Source organism: Anomaloglossus baeobatrachus, chromosome 7 (genome assembly GCF_048569485.1).
Source record: "Anomaloglossus baeobatrachus isolate aAnoBae1 chromosome 7, aAnoBae1.hap1, whole genome shotgun sequence".
NCBI lineage: Eukaryota > Metazoa > Chordata > Amphibia > Anura > Aromobatidae > Anomaloglossus > Anomaloglossus baeobatrachus.
In genome coordinates, this window is record NC_134359.1 from 291182678 (window position 1) to 291204213 (window position 21536).

The 21536-nt window shown below is 47.0% G+C and overlaps 1 protein-coding gene across 3 annotated transcripts in view; it reads left to right on the forward strand.

The window, feature by feature from the left end:
• Positions 1 to 21536, forward strand: part of LOC142245583 (NXPE family member 4-like) — a 58731-nt gene that overhangs the window by 13091 nt on the left and 24104 nt on the right. Inside the window, exon 1 of one of the 3 annotated variants that reach the window (XM_075318416.1) lies at positions 9434 to 9457. The exons of the other annotated variants lie outside the window; for them this stretch is intronic. The gene's annotated coding sequence lies outside the window, so the exon portion shown is untranslated. Of the gene's footprint in view, positions 1 to 9433; positions 9458 to 21536 lie in introns of those variants that run through there. 3 annotated transcript variants of the gene reach the window in all.

A 21536-nucleotide genomic window follows, 5' to 3' on the forward strand; every position in this document is an offset into this window, starting at 1 on the left:
CTATGATGTCACCAAAGGTCCTTATTCACATCTGACCATGGAAACTACAGTCAGTACCCCAGCATGGGCGGAGCGACGAAGTGACATCACCACACCTGGACGCTGACGTCCTTCATAAAGCGACCCCCTGACATCCGAACAGAGAATGGTAGAGCCGTGAGACCTGAGATCCTTGTGCTACTCCAGTGTCACATGATCACTGCAGCCAATCACCGCTGGCTTCTCTATCCCCCTCCTTCAGAGATAATTGACATAAGTGAAAGAGGAGCCACAGCTCTTGTTTCCTCTAAATGTCTGATTTATTGAAAGGAGGGGAGAGTAAAGCCAGAACTGATTGGCCGTAGGGATCACTTGACATAATAATGTTACGAGATCCCCAGGAGAGCCAGTGCTGACACATAGTGTCAAGTAGTAGACAACCCCTTTAAAAGTGTTATCGATGCTCAGGATATAGTGGTCTCCAGGTTGAGTTTGGTATAAAAAAAAACAAGCCATCCACTAATAAGTCTCCGCCGCTGCTCCCAGCATTTGTTATTGTCCGTGGCGCTGACGTCACATCAACAGTGTGGCAGCCAATCAGTGAGCTCAGCAGCTCTGCCCTTATAGACGGAACGCATTGGGAAACATAAGGATCCAGCATATCCAATTTTGGTCTGCGTCTATACTTTATTTTCTGGTCGGGGTCTTCTCTTCCTTTGTACTATGATGGAGCCCTGTGGACACGTAGCACTACACGGCAGCAGGGAAACACGGCAGCAAGGAAACACTACACGGCAGCGGGGAAACACGGCAGCAGGGAAACACGGCAGCAGGGAAACGGCAGCAGGGAAACACGGCAGCAAGGAAACACTACACGGCAGCAGGGAAACACGGCAGCAGGGAAACACTACACGGCAGCGGGGAAACACGGCAGCAGGGAAACACGGCAGCAGGGAAACGGCAGCAGGGAAACACGGCAGCAAGGAAACACGGCAGCAGGGAAACACGGCAGCAAGGAAACACGGCAGCAGGGAAACGGCAGCAGGGAAACACGGCAGCAAGGAAACACGGCAGCAGGGAAACACGGCAGCAAGGAAACACGGCAGCAGGGAAACGGCAGCAGGGAAACACGGCAGCAAGGAAACACGGCAGCAGGGAAACACGGCAGCAGGGAAACACTACACGGCAGCGGGGAAACACGGCAGCAGGGAAACACGGCAGCAAGGAAACACTACACGGCAGCAGGGAAACACGGCAGCAAGGAAACACTACACGGCAGCAGGGAAACACAGCAGCAAGGAAACACTACACGGCAGCAGGGAAACACGGCAGCAGGAAAACACGGCAGCAGGGAAACGGCAGCAGGGAAACACGGCAGCAAGGAAACACGGCAGCAGGGAAACACGGCAGCAGGGAAACACTACACGGCAGCAGGGAAACACGGCAGCAGGGAAACGGCAGCAGGGAAACACGGCAGCAGGGAAACACGGCAGCAGGGAAACACTACACAGCAGCAGGGAAACACTACACAGCAGCAGGGAAACACGGCAGCAGGGAAACACTACACAGCAGCAGGGAAACACGGCAGCAGGGAAACACTACACGGCAGCAGGGAAACACGGCAGCAGGGAAACACTACACAGCAGCAGGGAAACACGGCAGCAGGGAAACACGGCAGCAGGGAAACACGGCAGCAGGGAAACACTACACAGCAGCAGGGAAACACGGCAGCAGGGAAACACGGCAGCAGGGAAACACTACACAGCAGCAGGGAAACACGGCAGCAGGGAAACATGGCAGCAGGGAAACACGGCAGCAGGGAAACACGGCAGCAGGGAAACACGGCAGCAGGGAATCACGGCAGCAAGGAAACACTACACGGCAGCAGGGAATCACGGCAGCAAGGAAACACTACACGGCAGCGGGGAAACACGGCAGCAGGGAAACACTACACGGCAGCGGGGAAACACGGCAGCAAGGAAACACTACACGGCAGCGGGGAAACACGGCAGCAGGGAAACACTACACGGCAGCGGGGAAACACGGCAGCAGGGAAACACGGCAGCAGGGAAACACTACATGGCAGCGGGGAAACACGGCAGCAGGGAAACACTACACGGCAGCGGGGAAACACGGCAGCAGGGAAACACGGCAGCAGGGAAACACGGCAGCAGGGAAACACTACACAGCAGCAGGGAAACACTACACAGCAGCAGGGAAACACGGCAGCAGGGAAACACTACACAGCAGCAGGGAAACACGGCAGCAGGGAAACACTACACGGCAGCAGGGAAACACGGCAGCAGGGAAACACTACACAGCAGCAGGGAAACACGGCAGCAGGGAAACACGGCAGCAGGGAAACACGGCAGCAGGGAAACACTACACAGCAGCAGGGAAACACGGCAGCAGGGAAACACGGCAGCAGGGAAACACTACACAGCAGCAGGGAAACACGGCAGCAGGGAAACATGGCAGCAGGGAAACACGGCAGCAGGGAAACACGGCAGCAGGGAAACACGGCAGCAAGGAAACACTACACGGCAGCGGGGAAACACGGCAGCAGGGAAACACGGCAGCAGGGAAACATGGCAGCAGGGAAACACGGCAGCAGGGAAACACGGCAGCAAGGAAACACTACACGGCAGCGGGGAAACACGGCAGCAGGGAAACACGGCAGCAGGGAAACATGGCAGCAGGGAATCACGGCAGCAGGGAAACACGGCAGCAGGGAAACACGGCAGCAGGGAGTCACGGCAGCAGGGAAACACGGCAGCAGGGAATCACGGCAGCAGGGAAACACGGCAGCAGGTAAACACGGCAGCAGGGAAACATGGCAGCAGGGAAACACGGCAGCAGGGAAACAAGGCAGCAGGGAAACACGGCAGCAGGGAAACACAGCAGCAGGGAAACACGGCAGCAGGGAAACACGGCAGCAGGGAAACACGGCAGCAGGGAAACACGGCAGCAGGGAAACACGGCAGCAGGGAAACACGGCAGCAGGGAAACACGGCAGCAGGGAATCACGGCAGCAAGGAAACACTACACGGCAGCAGGGAATCACGGCAGCAAGGAAACACTACACGGCAGCGGGGAAACACGGCAGCAGGGAAACACTACACGGCAGCGGGGAAACACGGCAGCAAGGAAACACTACACGGCAGCGGGGAAACACGGCAGCAGGGAAACACTACACGGCAGCGGGGAAACACGGCAGCAGGGAAACACTACATGGCAGCGGGGAAACACGGCAGCAGGGAAAGCTGACAGCAGGGAAACACTACACGGCAGCAGGGAAACACGGCAGCAGGGAAACACGGCAGCAGGGAAACACGGCAGCAGGGAAAGATGGCAGAAGGGAAAGATGGCAGCAGGGAAACACTACACGGCAGCGGAGAAACACGGCAGCAGGGAAAGATGGCAGCAGGGAAACACTACACAGCAGCAGGGAAACACGGCAGCAGGGAAAGATGGCAGCAGGGAAACACGGCAGCAGGGAAACACGGCAGCAGGGAAACACGGCAGCAGGGAAACACGGCAGCAGGGAAACACTACACAGCAGCAGGGAAACACGGCAGCAGGGAAAGATGGCAGCAGGGAAACACTACACAGCAGCAGGGAAACACGGCAGCAGGGAAACACTACACAGCAGCAGGGAAACACGGCAGCAGGGAAACACGGCAGCAGGGAAAGATGGCAGCAGGGAAAATGGGATGAGAAAACAAGACACAAAGGGCAAACATGGACGATTGCCAGGCCTAGAAAGGGTAAATAGTAAAAGCACCCGGTGAGCTCCCTCTAGTGGTGGAGGATCAGATGAATAACTTTTATTCTATATCTCAGCTGGGGATTTGGAGCTGTGTGTATGGAAAATGATCCGCACCCATTACTACCAGGTGCATGGACTCTGACATTCATCCCTGATTCAAGAACCTCGCCTTAAAGAAGGTCGAGATAATGCATTGGGAGGTTCACATACTTTTACACGAGCAGGGTGTTTGTGTCCACACCTATGGTATATAGCAGTAATTACGCATCACTGACGCTGTATACAAATGATAAATGTCACCAGCGACGCCGGATACATTACAATAGGCAGAGAATGTCTGACGCGTCTTCACCGACCTTTGTCCACAGCGTCTTATCATACATATCTCCGGCATCGCACAGGACGAGGCGCCGTCATAGAAAAAATACTCGTTATTTGTTTTCAAGAGGTCATAAAAATTTACAGTATTTGAAAACAGCCTTAAAGGGGATTTCCATCTTTTAAGAAAAAAAATAATTTAAAAAATAAATTAATTAATAAAATAAATAAATATTCAATTAACCCATTTACGGCCAGGCGATTTTTCATTATAATTATCTTTTTTCTTTTAAAAATGCAATTTTTTATTTTATCATTTTTTTGCATGAAGTGGAAATTGTTATGTTGGTTTTTTTTACAGCATTCATGGTATCAGTGACTTTTTTTTCTACAGTTCAGTACATTACAAACTTACATTTTTTTTATTTTTTTTACTTCTTTTGCCTAATTTTTTTTTTAAGGTGTTTCGCGTTGCTGTATTGTTGGAGTCGTAACTTTTTTAATTTTTTTCGTCTTCGGATGATGAGTTTGCCTTTCCTATTGCAAACATTGAAAGGTACATATGTTTTTTTCGTAGCTTTTTATGTTTGAGAGGTGAATAAACAAACAAACAAAAAACTACATTTCTTGCATTTTTTTTTCACAACGTTCATCATAGAGGTTAAAAATTATATTTTTATACCTGGAGACATAACGGATGTAGTGATTCCAAAATGTGTGTGTTTTTTTTTAAAAAAACTAAATAAAAAAAAATAATAATTTATTATTTGGGTAATCACTTTTTTCAATTTTTATAAATATTTATTTTACATATAAAAAAAATAAAATAAAATTGGGTAAAATAAAAAAACAAAACATTTTTTCCATTTTTTTTAAATTTACATTATTTTTAATTAATTTATTATTTTGGGTAAGATAAAATATTTTTCTTTCAATTTTTTAAATATTTTTATCATTTATTTTCAATTATTTTGGGTAAGATAAGAAAAAAAATCATTTTTCCCATTTTTTAAAGATTTTTTTTCCATTTATTTTTAATTAATTATTTTGAGTAAGATATGGGTAAGATAAAAAAATATTTTTTTCCATTTTTTAAAATATTATATATAGATATATATATATATATATATATATATATATATATATATATAAAAAATATTATTTTTTTTTACATTTATTTTAGTTTTATTCTTAAGTTAGTTTCTTTTATTCAACTTTTTATTTTTGGGATATTTTTTTCTTTTCTTTTAGTATCACTTTTGGCTTGACCCATCTAATACACAGCACTATTTATCTCTGGGTGCCATAGCAATAGCAATGGATCCGGACCGTCACAATCGAGTTGTGGGCAGAGGGAGGGAGGTAAGGAGCAATGGGTTTAGAAGGGATCCTGCTTAAATTGGCAACAGCATCTAAGGGGGTTAACTGTAAGAAAAATGGCTGTCTTTGTTGCCCATAGCAACCTCTCACTGCTCAGTTTCATAGTAACCTATCAGAGCTCAGCTTTCATTTTTCAAACAGTTCTGGCAAACTGAAAGCTGCTCTGTGATTGGTTGCTATGGGCACTAAAGATGGTTGCTAGTGTGACACTAACCTAAAAAAAATCTGATTATTAGTGTGGCGTGGAATGTGACCTGGCACAATAAAACTGCGTGTTGTGTTATATCACAGGCCGTAATCTATTTAAGGGTATAATGACACCCGAATATACTGAGGTGTTATAAATATCTTCACCATAAAATCTCGTCCATTACTGAGGTCAAATCAAATAATAAATGAGTACTCCCAGAGGCATAACTGAAGTGCAATGGTCCTGGGCCACATCCTGGCAAATATGTTTCCCATCCTGGTATATATGTCTATTATCCTGGTATATATGTCCTCCATGCTGGTATATGTGTCCCCATCCTGGTATATAGGTCTCCTATCCTGGAATTTATGTCCCTATCCTGGGCCCATTCTGCTATGTATTTACGCATGCTGGGCCAGTCCTGGAATATACTGTATGTTCCCATCCTGGTATTATGTCCCCATCTTGGTATGTATGTCCTCATCCTGGTATATATGTCCTCCATCCTGGTATATTTGTCCCCAGCTTGGTATATAGGTCTCTTATCCTGGAATATACAGTATGTCCCTATCCTGGGCCCGTTCTGCTATGTATTTCCCCATGCTGGGCCAATCCTGGGACATACTGTATGTCCCCATCCTGGTATGTATGTCCCCAACCTGGTATATATGTCCTCCATCCTGGTATATTTGTCCCCAGCCTGGTACATACAGTAGGTCTCCTATCCTGGAATATATGTTCCTATCCTGGGCCCATTCTGCTACGTATTTCCCCATGCTGGGCCAATCCTGAAATATACTGTATGTCCCCATCTTGATATATTTCTCCCCATCCAGGGCCCAACCTGGTATGTATGTCCCTATCCTCGTGTATATATATATATGTTCACATCCTAATATATTTGTCCCCATCCTGGTATGTATGTCCCTATCCTGTTGTATATATACTCATCCTGGTATATATATTCCAATTCCTGCCTCATACTGGTATATATGGTCCCCATCCTAAGCCCATCTTTATAAATATGTCCTTTTCCGGGGCCCCTTCCTGGTATAAAGTCCCTGTTCTGTCTCTAACACATAAATAAAATCCCTATACTCACTGTCTATCCTCCCACATTCGGGCGGCATCCTCCTCTGTAGCCCGATCAGTGGCTGGCAGCTGACATCGGCATGCGTGCCATGGCATATGACATCCCTGTCATGCGACCCTAGTCACGTGCACGCTGACATGTACTGCCGGCCTGTGTTTGATCAGCAGTGTGTATCGCAGTGCAGGGACCTGATGGGGTCTCTGTGCTGCAATGCATTTTAGCTGGATATGTCCCTTTGGTGGGCTTCCTGTACCCCCAGGCCTGGGCACAGTCCCGACCTCTGTTACACCCCTGATTACCCCTCACCTGGAATTTATAGGTAAGCGACACCTCAGCTATCAGTCATTACACCAGTCAATCTAGGCAGCATCCAACCTTCTCCTACTATGGCTGATGTATGGAGCATATATGTATATTGGCATATTGCCCTGTATTATCAGGACCGACATGACATACTCTATAATGCAGGTAATTAAGGAACAGGAAAACTGTGTCACGCTCCACACAGAAAATTGTATCCTCATTTGGGCCCAGTAGAATAACTGGTCATACTGGTTATCATTATTGTTATAATTATTATTATTATCTATGTATGGGATAAATTATAGGATATAATTTAGATAATTACACAGAAGATTATACCAGTTTTTCGTTGTTTTTTTTAGATTAGATTTATTTTTCATTTCTTTTCTGGAGATAGGAGCCTCTTTACTTATTGCTGATTTTTATGGTCTTTACAAGGAGGTGTGTCTCTCAGGTTAATTATGCAAAACAGCTTAAAGACACGCCCTAGAGGAAGCCACTCCCCATTAAAAAAGACCATAAAAAGTGGTCCCAAATACAAAAACTTGTGTCTCTGGAACCGTATGGAATCTAATATATAAAGCTAAGTGTATGTATGTGTGTATTTATGGATGTGTATGTGTGTGTGTGTGTGTGTGTATATGTGTGTGTGTGTGTGTGTGTGTCCCGATAAAGGAATCCGCACCATCGCATTTACAATCACAAAATATTGCACAGACACCCCATGTGACTCAGGGAACGTCATATGTTTTGACAGGAAAATGTAACCCCGTGCTTTACAAAAACCTGCCTCCATTAAAGTGAATGGAGCTGCGAGCTACAGGCTATTAATAGCAGCTGTGATTGGTTGCTATAGAAACAAAGGAAATTGTCAGTATAAGAAGCTTATGTGTGAGGTAATATGTTATCGGTGGAGAGATGAACAGAGACAGACAGGCACAGACAGGGAAAGAGACAGACAAACAGACAGAGACAGATAGGGAAAAAAAGCCAGACAGACAGAAAGAGACAGATAGAAAGACACACGGGGAAAGAGACAGACAGAGAGACAGACAAAGACAGACGGGGAAAGAGACAGACAGACAGAGATAGACAGGGAAAAAAGACAGACAGAGACAGACAGACAGAAAAAAAGACAGTTAGAGGCAGACAGGGAAAGAGACAGAGACAAGCAGACAGACACGGAAAGAGACAGACAGGGGAAGAGAAAGACAGGGGAAAAGACAGACAGGGGAAGAGACCGACAGGCAGAGACAGACAAAGACATAGAGAGACAGATGGGGAAAGAGACAGACAGGGAATGAGACAGACCTGGAACGAGACAGACCTGGAACGAGACAGACCTGGAACGAGACAGACCTGGAAAGAGACAGACCTGGAAAGAGACAGACCTGGAAAGAGACAGACGGGCAAAGAGACAGACATGGAAAGAGACAGGGGTGGAAAGAGACAGAGGTGGAAAGAGACAAATGGGGAAAGAGACAGACCTGGAATAAGACAGACCTGGAATAAGACAGACCTGGAAAGAGACAGACCTGGAAAGAGACAGACCTGGAAAGAGACAGACCTGGAAAGAGACAGACGGGCAAAGAGACAGACATGGAAAGAGACAGACGGGCAAAGAGACAAATGGGGAAAGAGACAGACCTGGAATGAGACAGGCAGGAAAAGAGACTGACAGAAACAGAGATAGAGAGAGAGAGAGACAGACAGAGAGAGAAACAGACACAGAGATAGCGAGATAGACAGACAGACAGACAGACAGACATGGATAGAGACAGACAGAGACAAACTCACAGAGATAGACACACAGACACACACAGAGACAGCCACACAGAGACAGACACACAGAGACAGACACACAGAGACAGACACACAGAGACAGACACACAGAGACAAACACAGACAGACACAGAGACAGACAGAGACAAACAGACAGAGACAGAGACAAACAGACAGAGACAGACAGAGACAGACAGAGACAAACAGACAGAGACTAGGAGAGAGACAGTTATTATCCCGGGCAACGCCGGGTACTACAGCTAGTATTCTATAAAAAGCAAAACAAAATAACCAGTGAAGCAATAGAAAAAAAATCAGAGCAAAAACTGGACACTTTGACCTGATGACAGATCCCCTTTAAATCTAATCTTTGGTGCCTTGAAGTTAAAGTTAATGTGTACTAAGTTCCTAATTGTTCTTCGAAATACACAATAAATAAATCGATCTTTATTTTTTTTTCTTTCAATATCATCTTGTCCTTGGAGTGATCCAGCGGATACGATATTTCTGTAAAACCTTTACAATGAGAATGTATGCTCCAGCGTGAGCGTGGGAACAGTGTTGGCAGAGTATTACGCCACTTTATTGGACTGACAATAAAACAGAGAAATAACGACGACGAAATGGATTTTACAGAAACAAAGTAATGAAACCTTTTTTTCTTTCCTGTAAGATGACTTCTGTATGAGACAAAGTAAAAAAAGTGCAGCATGTGAACATAGCCTTAATAGTCGCTCTATCTCTCACCATATTTCTTCAAAGGAGGGATTGCAATACACCCTGGAAGACACATAGAGGAAGGCCTCAGAATACGTTTGTGGACAATTTTAGAAAGAGTGGGACTCTTATGCGGGCTTTACACGTTACGATCTATCGTGCAATTGCACAAGCGATCATAACCGCCCACGTCGTTTGTGCGTCACGGGCAATTGATTGCCCATGGCGCACAAAGTCGTAAACCCCCCGTCACACGTACTTACCTCCCGTGCGACGTCGCTGAGGGCGGCGAACATCCACTTCCTGAAGTGGGAGGGATGTTCGGCGTCACAGCGACGTCACGTGGCAGCCGGCCAATAGAGGAGGGGCGGAGATGAGCGGGATGTAAACATCACGCCCACCTCCTTCCTTCCACATAGCCAGCGGGAGCCTCGGGACGCAGGTAAGCGATGTTCATCGTTCCCGTGGTGTCACACAGAGCGACGTGTGCTGCCACGGGAATGATGAACAACCGGCGCCATGTTTCATAAACAATTTTATGAAACTATAGCGACGAGTACATGACTTACAATTTGTGAGCGATACTGCGTCGCTAGGAGGTGTCACACAGGCTGACGTCGCAAGCGATGCTGGATGTGCGTCACAAAAACCGTGACCCCGACGATCTATCGCACGATAGATCGTCTCGTGTAAAGCAGGCATTAGAGTGAAGCGATGCTCTATATGCAAGTGTCTAGTGTTCGGGCCTGTGGGTGGCTAGTTTTATTTCCGCTTGCGTTCTAAGGCCTGGAGTAGGGACAGCTGCACGCTGCACTGTGACAAAGAAGCGGATATGGTTGCTGATGATGCTTACGCATGTGCAATGACAGATCCAGGGATTTGGAGGCGTCCATGTGTAAGAGTAGCTAGTGGGGGCTACTGTAGTCATTCTATCAGGGGCTGCTAGGCCGCAGCACAGCCGGTCTTCTACCCCCAAATACCCGGGCACCACTCTTAGTGAAAACAGTCCATTCAGCCATTGTACCACTCTCTCAAGCAGTAAAGTAGACACCAGAGATGCATTTTCCATTTTAAAACATTTACTCGTCTTTTTCAATACAACAGTGTGACACCCTGGTAAAACCAGGTAGTCACAGAAAGAGTTAATCCTCCTTGACAGCTACACAATCCCCACACAGATGTACAGCAACCAATCAGGCCCTACTCACCCCCTCCCCAGGAAAAGGGAGGGGGCGAGAGGAGTTAAGGGAGTGACAGAGCAGGATTTAGTTGAGTTGTGCTGTAGTCAGTGGAAAGCTGACAGGGAAGGCTTGCAGGTCCCCGGAGAAAGTGGTAGCCGGGGTTGGAGCCCTGGACTACCGGACTAGGTGGCTGTGAGGGCCACAGGCGACGAAGATCCGGCAGCGGGGAACCTGAGGCGACCGGGACAGGGTTGTAGCCCGCCGGTGTCGGGAGAGGGACCCAATCCAGAGGCCGTTCAAACGGACTAGTCCAGACAAGAGAGAGACAGAGAGTGTGGAAGGAAGGGCCCCTGGCTGTATATCTGGGTGTGGGACCCGAAGACACCCGCCAATGGTGACCAGACATTTGGCAAGTTGGTTTACAAAGGACTCTGTGTTTCCTGACCACACACATCAGCCTAGCTTCATCCAACACCACAACTACCAACTGTAAGTGCTTTGCTTCCTGCTTCCTAAAGACTGCTCCCTGCAACCTCTCACAATACCCTGGGCCCCGGGACTACAACTCCCCCTACCCATGGAGGGGATTCCACCTTGCTGCCCTGCTCCATCAGCCCTGGGCACGGTCCCCAGAGGCAGCGGCGGTCCACCATCTCATCACCGCAACCCACGGGTGTCGTCACAGACAATCCCCCTTTACATATTCCCCTTTTGTTGTTGAGCCTGGGATCACAGACCGGGTCATGCCACAGTGATACCTCTAGAAGCGACCCCATTGGCCCGGCTCTGAGTACCCACTATCCCTGGGCGACACAATTTGGCGTCACGAACAGGATACTTACCCCATCCATGACCTGGATGACGTGAGCCTTGTAATCCGTGAACTGTTTGAAAAATTTTGACCTGCCGCTATCTTGCCCGCAATTTTTGGCGCCAAAACAACGGCACCATCTTCTTCTTCCCCGAAAACGGCGCGAAGTTGAAGCCCCGCTCCCTTGGAACACGGCCGGAAGGAGTGCTCGCAAAAGACTAAGGGGGGACTGGCAGAAAAACGGTGGCATGTAACCAGAACTGTAAAGTGCAGGGACGCCAGGACTCTGCAAAATTCCATTCCTGGACACAAGAGCGGCAAGATGTCACAGCAGGCTGTAACCCCGGTGACATCCTGTCCGGCCTCGAGCCAGGCTGCAACCCGATGACATCTCACCCGGCCCCAAGCATGGCCGCAATGGTGATGACGTCGGCTCCGGCAGTCCGCCCGGCCGCAACGGAGATGATGTCGGCTTCAGCAGTCCGCCCGGCCACAATGACGGCAGCACTCGACCGGAAGTCTGCCCCAGATGCGGTGCCAGCCGCTCCCAGGTACCCCGTCCCGGCTGTGGAGCAGCCGCGGGGCACCTGCAGAAAGGAGGAGCAGGCCACTGAGCGATGGGGCCCTTGGCAGTTAGCAAGGCCAGTTGTAGCCGGCGCTGAGGGCATCTGAGTGGGCCTGGCTCATGAGCAGGAGGCAGAGCATGGAACCTGTGCCCCGAACTGGGAGTGGCGGCAGCAGCAGCAGTGATAGCGGAACATGGACGGCTACCCGCAAGTTTAAAGTTGCAAAGTTGACTGTTTTATGGACTGTCACCCCTGTTGAACGTCTCAAGTTCCCGGAGGAGGTCATCTGCACAGCAGGTGGGGGGTGGCAGGATAGTTAAAAGTTTAAGAAAACGTACCTCCCGATGTGGGAAGATGTATGGTTGTAATGTGTTAATTTTTTCTTTTCCCGTTAAAATAAACGTCAGTGGCCGGACAGCCCGCGGACGGGCTGTATTCAACCAAGGGGGAGTGTGACGCCCTGGTAAAACCCGATATTCACAGAAAGAGTTAATCCTCCTTGGCAGCTACACAATCCCCACACAGATGCACAGCAGCCAATCAGGCCCAACTCACCCCCTCCCCAGGAAAGGGGAGGGGGCGAGAGGAGTTAAGGGAGTGACAGAGCAGAATTTAGTTGAGTTGTGCTGTAGTCAGGGGAAAGCTAACAGGGGAGGCTTGCAGCTCCCCGGAGAAAGTGGTAGCTGGGGTTGGAGCCCTGGACTACCGGATTAGGTGGCTGTGAGTCCCACAGGCGACGGAGATCTGGCAGCGGGAAACCTGAGGCGACCGGGACAGGGTTGTAGCCCGCCGGTGCCGGGACAGGGACCCAATCCGGAGGCCATTCAAACGGACTAGTCCAGACAAGAGAGAGAGAAAGTGTGGAAGGAAGGGCCCCTGGCTGTATATCTGGGTGTGGGACCCGAAGACACCCGCCAACGGTGACCAGCCATTTGGCAAGTTGGTTTACAAAGGACTCTGTGTTTTCTCACCACACACATCAGCCTAGCTTCATCCAACACCACAACTACCAACTGTAAGTGCTTTACTTCCTGCTTCCTAAAGACTGCTCCCTGCAACCTCTCACAATACCCTGGGCCCCGGGACTACACCTCCCCCAACCTGTGGAGGAGATTCCACCTTGCTGCCCTGCACCATCAGTCTCGGGCACGGTCCCCAGAAGCAGCAGCGGTGCCACCATCTCATCATCGCAACCCACAGGTGGCGTCACAGACAATCTCCCTTTACATATTCCCCTTTTGTTGTGGAGCCTTGGATCACAGACCGGGTCCCGTGATACCTCTAGAAGCGACCCCATTGGCCCGGCTCTGAGTACCCCCTATCCCTGGACGACACAACAGCTTCATGAGCATTACAACTCTTCCTCATTCTCATCACTTCCTTCTTCCCTGGCATCCTAAGGGTGCTGTCTTTGACCCCAGCGGGGTTCCTTTTGGACTTCATACTTTATCAACTTGGTTGGCCGACTGCTCCCTAAGCTCCTCGGTTCTTGACGAGACCACCAGGCCCACCATCCCCTGCACTGTACAAGCCACACGTGGCGAGCCCACTGACTGCTCCCACGTTGGCTCCCACTCTATCGTAGGGCTTACAGACAGTCCATCTTCTGCACCGGGGGACTAGAGGGTTCACTTCTCCAGGACGCAGCCGCCGTTCCCGTCGTCCGCAATATGCCCATGCAGGGCTCACTTTTAGGCCTTGGATAAACATGGGATGGACCCCTAGGATCAGGACAATTCACTCTATTTGGGCTCTTTCTTCTAGCTCCTACTGGGGGACCCTCCTGCTCACCTTCTACCAGTTTCCCTTTTTATCTAACTTACCTCTCGCTTAAGTTAACCCCTCATTTACCAGGAGACAAGGGGGAGCAGTGTCATCAACCACATCGCCATCTGGTGGTCATACGCACACAGGAATTTACTTTAATAACACAGACATTAGAGGGAAGTACAATAAAACTTTAGTAGGGTGTAGGTAGAGCCCGAGACCGCTTACTCATGCTTCCATCCTGGAAAGGGGATTGACCAATGTAGCACAGGGGAAGCTGCAGTTGGGTCACCCACAACCACGGATTGTGGATCCCAGGCGTTTGTCCCACCTAGTTGGGTGCATTGATTACTGAATATGATAGATTTTTTAAGTTTCGGCAGCAAGGACTATAAGGCAATAATCTCTGCCGAGATGCCTCTAATACACTATGCCTTCTCCAGCAGCTCTCCCTACACTAAAGGCAGCTAACAGTGGTATTATTACTGAATACAATAGATTTTTTACATTTTGGCAGCAAGAACTGTAAGGCAATAATCTCTGCCGAGATGCCTCTAATACACTATCCCTTCTCCAGCAGCTCTCCCTACACTAAATGTAGCTAAAAGCGGTATTATTACTGAATATAATAGACTTTTTATGTTTTGGCAGTAAGGAGTGTAAGGCAATAATCTCTGCCGAGATGCCTCTAATACACTATCCCTTCTTCAGCAGCTCTCACTACACTAAATGCAGCTAACAGTGGTATTATTACTGAATACAATAGATTTTTTACATTTCGGCAGCAAGGACTGTACAGCAATAATCTCTGCCGAGATGCCTCTAACACACTATACCTTCTCCAGCAGCTCTCCCTACACAAAATGCAGCTAAAAGCGGAATTATTACCGAATATAATAGACTTTTTATGTTTCGGCAACAAGGACTGTAAGGCAATAATCTCTGCTGAGATCCCTCTAATACACTATCCCTTCTCCAGCAGCTCTCACTACACTAAATGCAGCTAACAGTGGTATTATTACTGAATATAATAGACTTTTTATGTTTCGGCAACAAGGACTGTAAAGGGGGCTTTACACGCTGCGACATCGCTAATGCGGAGTCGTTGGGGTCACGGAATTTGTGACGCACATCCGGCCGCATTAGCGATGCCGTTGCGTGTGACACCGATAAGCGATTTTGCATCGTTGCAAAAACGTGCAAAATCGCTAATCGGCGACATGGGGGTCCATTCTTAAAAATCGTTACTGCAGCAGTAACGAAGTTGTTCCTCATTCCTGCGGCAGCACACATCGCTGTGTGTGACGCCGCAGGAACGAGGAAGCTCCCCTTACCTGCCTCCCGGCTGCTATGCAGAAGGAAGGAGGTGGGCGGGATGTTACGTCCCGCTCAGCTCCGCCCCTCCGCTGCTATTGGGCGGCGGTTCAGTGACGTTTCAGTGACGTCGCTGTGATGCCGCACGGACCACCCCCTTAGAAAGGAGGCGGTTCGCCGGTCACAGCGACGTCGCCGGACAGGTAAGTATGTGTGACGGCTCTGGGCGATGTTGTGCGGCACGGGCAGCGATATGCCCATGTCGCGCAACAGATGGGGGCGGGTACCCACACTAGCGATATCGGGACCGATATCGCAGTGTGTAAAGTAGCCTTAAGGCAATAATCTCTGCTGAGATCCCTCTAATACACTATTCCTTCTCCAGCAGCTCTCCCTACACAAAATGCAGCTAAAAGCAGAATTATACTGAATATAGTAGACTTTTTATGTTTTGGCAGTAAGGACTGTAAGGCAATAATCTCTGCTGAGATCCCTCTAATACACTATTCCTTCTCCAGTAGCTTGACCTGCACTAAATGCAGCTAACAGTGGTATTATTACTGAATATGATAGATTTTTTTAAGTTTCAACAGCAAGGTCTGTAAAGGCCACTTTACACACAGAGATAAGTCTTTGGCAGATCTGTGGTTGCAGTGAAATCATGGACATATTGTTCCATTTGTACACAGCCACAAACCTGGCACTGATTGTCCACAATTTCACTGCAACCACAGATCTGCCGCAGATTTATCTCTGTGTGTAAAGTGGCCTTAAGGCAATAATCCCTGCCTAGGTGCCTCTAATACACTATCCCTTCTCCAGCAGCTCTCCCTACACTAAATGCAGGTAACAGCGGTATTATTACTGAATACAATAGTAACATACTGATAGTATTAGAAAGTTCAAAAAAAAAAAAGAATATATTAAGATAAGGGATATGAGATAAATAGCTAATAATTCAACCACGAACGTCAGAGATATCCAAATAGTATAATGCAAGTACAAAGCGCGCGCGGCAGCTATAAAAAAAAAGGGGCAAAAAACCATCACTGGATTCCAAGAGGGTGAGACGAAATATAATAATGCGAACGCAGATCAAAAATGCCGCTCCCGGAACACCTTGATTTTCCTTTGGATAATTAGGAGTAATTTTAGATATTAATTGTGGGTAATTATATTTCTAATTCCCTAAATTGCTGCCCTCTCTGTTGCATCATCAGCATTAGTGCTTTTCCGTTTTTATCTGTATATTTTTTTTAGGTTTGCTGGAAAATAAAAAATGCATTACTTTGGTGTAATTATATGCATGGGGTACCTGTTCTTTTATTTGCAGGCTGTGTAAAATATTGGCTAGAAGAATATCTGTTTGTGTCACATCCATAAAATGGAAAGAATACAATGCTCATGCCCTGAATTTGTTGCCAATTTTTTTTTCTTACTTAAATGCATGTATTTAGGGCCACAGATCGTTTTTATAATTGGGGTTCATTAAAAATTTTGCACCGTTTTCCTTCTATAGCTTCTAGGTTGCATTGTCTATTATTGACTGCAGAATGAGTTAACTGAGGATCCGTCAGTGAGCTCGCTCTGTCATTGGGTCACAAATCGTTTTTTAGAATCGGGGTTCATTAAAAATTTAGCACCATTTATGTTCTATAGCTTCTAAGTTGCATAGTCTATTATTGGCTGCAGAATGAGTTAACTGAAAATCCGTCAGTGACCTCATTCTGTCATTGGGTCATAAATGTTTTTGCTGAGTCTACAGTAACTTCCCCCCACCGTCATTCTGGAATTTTGACATTTTTACACTCTTTTAAATAGTTGCAAAATTGTTGCCCAAATGTTCCCCTCCCTTAGAAACGATATTAAGTATGGACGTAGTTTTTGCGACATTTTAGCGGAACATATCTTTGTTATATTTTAGTGCAAAAAAAGGTCTAGGGATATCGCCAGACAAAAAAGTGACTCGTAAAAAGCCGGGAGGGATGAATCGGGACTTTTATTTCTGTCTTTAACTATTTTTTTTTGCATATTTTTAGCTCAAAACAGTCGTATGTACATTGTTGCAAAACTTTCCATTGTTGCACGAATTGTAGAACAATTTGGAAAATGTGTTGAATCTAAGCAATGTTTGACATTTAGTCACCGAGTCACCAGATAATAAAACAATACGTAACACTGGTCAAAAGCGGAAAGGAATAAAGGGGATGACTGAGATTACTGCCCAGTGACCCGCTTCTCCTCCATTGTACTGTATGGAGCTCTATTGTATGGAGATGATCCGGATCACCACCTCCATTTTTTGTCTTTCACATTTTTCACTAAATCATGTTCCATTGTTGACAGTAAAAGAAGTCAGAGGAGTCTGAAGTACAGTACACACATATACAGTTAGGTCCAGAAATCTTTGGACAGTGACACAATTTTGGCGAGTTGGGCTCTGCATGCCACCACATTGGATTTGAAATGAAACCTCTACAACAGAATTCAAGTGCAGATTGTAACGTTTAATTTGAAGGTTTGAACAAAAATATCTGATAGAAATTGTAGGAATTGTCACATTTCTTTACAAACACTCCACATTTTAGGAGGTCAAAAGTAATTGGACAAATAAACCAAACCCAAACAAAATATTTTTAGTTTCAATATTTTGTTGCGAATCCTTTGGAGGCAATCACTGCCTTAAGTCTGGAACCCATGGACATCACCAAACGCTGGGTTTCCTCCTTCTTAATGCTTTGCCAGGCCTTTACAGCCGCAGCCTTCAGGTCTTGCTTGTTTGTGGGTCTTTCCGTCTTAAGTCTGGATTTGAGCAAGTGAAATGCATGCTCAATTGGGTTAAGATCTGGTGATTGACTTGGCCATTGCAGAATGTTCCACTTTTTTGCACTCATGAACTCCTGGGTAGCTTTGGCTGTATGCTTGGGGTCATTGTCCATCTGTACTATGAAGCGCCGTCCGATCAACTTTGCGGCATTTGGCTGAATCTGGGCTGAAAGTATATCCCGGTACACTTCAGAATTCATCCGGCTACTCTTGTCTGCTGTTATGTCATCAATAAACACAAGTGACCCAGTGCCATTGAAAGCCATGCATGCCCATGCCATCACGTTGCCTCCACCATGTTTTACAGAGGATGTGGTGTGCCTTGGATCATGTGCCGTTCCCTTTCTTCTCTACACTTTTTTCTTCCCATCATTCTGGTACAGGTTGATCTTGGTCTCATCTGTCCATAGAATACTTTTCCAGAACTGAGCTGGCTTCATGAGGTGTTTTTCAGCAATTTTAACTCTGGCCTGTCTATTTTTGGAATTGATGAATGGTTTGCATCTAGATGTGAACCCTTTGTATTTACTTTCATGGAGTCTTCTCTTTACTGTTGACTTAGAGACAGATACACCTACTTCACTGAGAGTGTTCTGGACTTCAGTTGATGTTGTGAACGGGTTCTTCTTCACCAAAGAAAGTATGCGGCGATCATCCACCACTGTTGTCATCTGTGGACGCCCAGGCCTTTTTGAGTTCCCAAGCTCACCAGTCAATTCCTTTTTTCTCAGAATGTACCCGACTGTTGATTTTGCTACTCCAAGCATGTCTGCTATCTCTCTGATGGATTTTTTCTTATTTTTCAGCCTCAGGATGTTCTGCTTCACCTCAATTGAGAGTTCCTTAGACCGCATGTTGTCTGGTCACAGCAACAGCTTCTAAATGCAAAACCACACACCTGTAATCAACCCCAGACCTTTTAACTACTTCATTGATTACAGGTTAACGAGGGAGACGCCTTCAGAGTTAATTGCAGCCCTTAGAGTCCCTTGTCCAATTACTTTTGGTCCCTTGAAAAAGAGGAGGCTATGCATTACAGAGCTATGATTCCTAAACCCTTTCTCCGATTTGGATGTGAAAACTCTCATATTGCAGCTGGGAGTGTGCACTTTCAGCCCATATTATATATAGAATTGTATTTCTGAACATGTTTTTGTAAACAGCTAAAATAACAAAACTTGTGTCACTGTCCAAATATTTCTGGACCTAACTGTATATAGTAATAGTAACTGTCTCTCTGTCTCTCTCCCAGTCTCTCTTTGTCTCTGTCTGTCTTTTTCCCTATCTGTGCCGGTCTACCTTTGTCTCTTTGACTGTCTGTCTCTGTCTCTGTTTCTTTTTCTTTCTATGTCTGTCTCTGTCTGTCTCTTTCCCTGTCTGTCTCTGTCTGTCTCTTTCCGTGTCTGTCTCTTTCCCCATCTGTCTTTTTCCCAGCCTGTGTCTTTCCCGGTCTGTCTTGTTCCCCGACTGTCTCTTTCCCCGTCTGTCTCGTTCCCCTTCTGTCTCTTTCCCCGTCTGTCTCGTTCCCCGTCTGTCTCTTTCCCCGTCTGTCTCATTCCCCGTCTGTCTCATTCCCCGTCTGTCTCTTTCCCCATCTGTCTCTTTCCCCATCTGTCTCTTTCCCCATCTGTCTCTTTCCCCGTCTGTCTCTTTCCCCGTCTGTCTCTTTCCCCGTCTGTCTCTGTCTGTCTCTTTCCCTGTCTCTCTCTTTCTCGGTCTGTCTCTTTCCCCGTCTGTCTCTTTCCCCATCTGTCTCTTTCCCCGTCTGTCTCTTTCCCCGTCTGTCTCTGTCTGTCTCTCTCCCTGTCTCTCTCTCTCTTTCTCTCTCTCTTTCTCTGTCTGTCTCTTTCCCCGTCTGTCTCTTTCCCCATCTGTCTCTGTTTGTCTCTTTCCCTGTCTCTCTCTCTTTCTCTGTCTGTCTCTTTCCCCGTCTGTCTCTTTCCCCGTCTGTCTCTTTCCCTGTCTGTCTCTTTCCCCGTCTGCCTCTGTCTGTCTCTTTCCCTGTCTCTCTCTCTTTCTCTGTCTGTCTCTTTCCCTGTCTGTCTGCCTCTGTCTGTCTCTTTCCCTGTCTGTCTGCGTCTGTCTCTCTCTTTCCCAGTTAGTCTTTCTTTGTACTTTGTCCTGATGATGAGGACGGATATGTCCTCGAAACGTGTAGACCTGTGTAAAAAATAAATAAAGGATTTACTGACAAGCATCTGGATTCTCTGTGGCCTGGCGCGGATTTTGAAACCTGCTTTCTGCTCTACCTCTTGGAATATATCTACACTGTGGGACCGCTGCCTTCCACATTTACTACGTGCCTTCATAGGGGTTGTGACTTGCACAGCCCCTTCAGGTGAGTGTACTAACCCACACTTGCCCCCCACGTGTCATACCGGGTAAGACCCTATTTTGCGCCTTTTTTTCCACAGTTATCCTCACCATTGATAAACAGGAGGAGATGGAATAAATTGTGCAAATATTTTATTTTCAAAAAACAGGAACAAAGGGGGTTCAAGTGGATACACATAAAACATTAAGTGGTTAAACACACACAGAAACAGGAGCTGGGTGTGGGCACATATTTTACGTAGCTGTAATTGAAAAGGATGGGTACTCAAAAAACGTGTCAGTGCACATAGTTCAAAAATGTCTCAGAGGAAGAATGAGCAGTAAAATGCCGGCACGTCAAGTAGTAATTTAAAGTGTCAAATGCATGAATACCCTGACACACAGGGCACAATAGCCACCATTAGGTACAGGTACCCACCAGTAAGGTGCAAATGTGCAGATATCAAAGACAGAGGCCCAGACCACCAGATCCCAGGAAGGAGAGATCCCCCCAACCCAACTCTCCTTCTGGTTTGAAAATTGGATATGGACTGATATTACTTTTTAGAAAATAGAAAGGTTTCTTCTTTTAAATTTATACTAATACTAGCTGTAGCACCCGGCGTTACCCGGGATAGTAACGGTCTCTCTGTCTGTCTCTCTCTGTCTGTATCTCTCTGTCTGTCTCTCTCTATCTGTCTGTCAGTCTTGTTCCAGGCCTGTCTCGTTCCAGATCTTTCTCGTTCCAGGTCTGTCTCTTTCCCCGTCTGTCTATTTCCCCGTCTATTTCCTGGTCTGTCTTGTTCCAGGTCTGTCTCGTTCCAGGTCTGTCTCATTCCAGGTCTGTCTCATTCAGGTCTGTCTCGTTCCCCATCTGTCTCGTTCCCTGTCTGTCTCTATCCCCGTCGTTCTCTTTCCCCATCTGTATCTTTACACATCTGTCTCATTCCCCGTCTGTCTCTGTCTCTTTCCTTGTCTCTGTCTCTTTCCCCGTCTGTCTCTGTTTCTTTATCCATCTCTTTACTTGTCTCTGTCTCTTTCCCATCTGTCTCTCTGTCTGTCTTTCTCCCAGTCTCTCTCTGTCTGTATCTCTCTGATTGTATTTGTATCAGTCTCTCTTTCTGTCTCTCTCTATCTGTCTGTCAGTCTTGTTCCAGGCCTGTCTCGTTCCAGATCTTTCTCGTTCCAGGTCTGTCTCTTTCCCCGTCTGTCTCTATCCCTGTCTGT